Raw genomic sequence first — 266 nt, forward strand, 5'->3', positions numbered from 1 at the left:
CCAAAAGAAGTAAACTTGCAAATAGCATAGCTTCCAAGTTGTTTTTGAGACTGGAGTGGTTTGGACCGAGTTGAAAGAAGCCTCAGATGTCCATCCAGACCTGCAGCCGGCTCAGCTGAGCTCCCTTTGGGCAGGTGTCCATCTCCTCACCTGGCATGGCTGTGCTGTGGTTCCTCACCTGATGGCTGCCGATCATCAATGCACCAGGGGTTACCATCCCATGGAGCTCCAGCTCCCAGTTTGGCCTGGATTTCCCAGCAGGACCA

Source organism: Fulmarus glacialis, unplaced genomic scaffold (assembly GCF_000690835.1).
Source record: "Fulmarus glacialis isolate BGI_N327 unplaced genomic scaffold, ASM69083v1 scaffold13192, whole genome shotgun sequence".
In the NCBI taxonomy this organism is placed as follows: Eukaryota; Metazoa; Chordata; class Aves; order Procellariiformes; family Procellariidae; genus Fulmarus; species Fulmarus glacialis.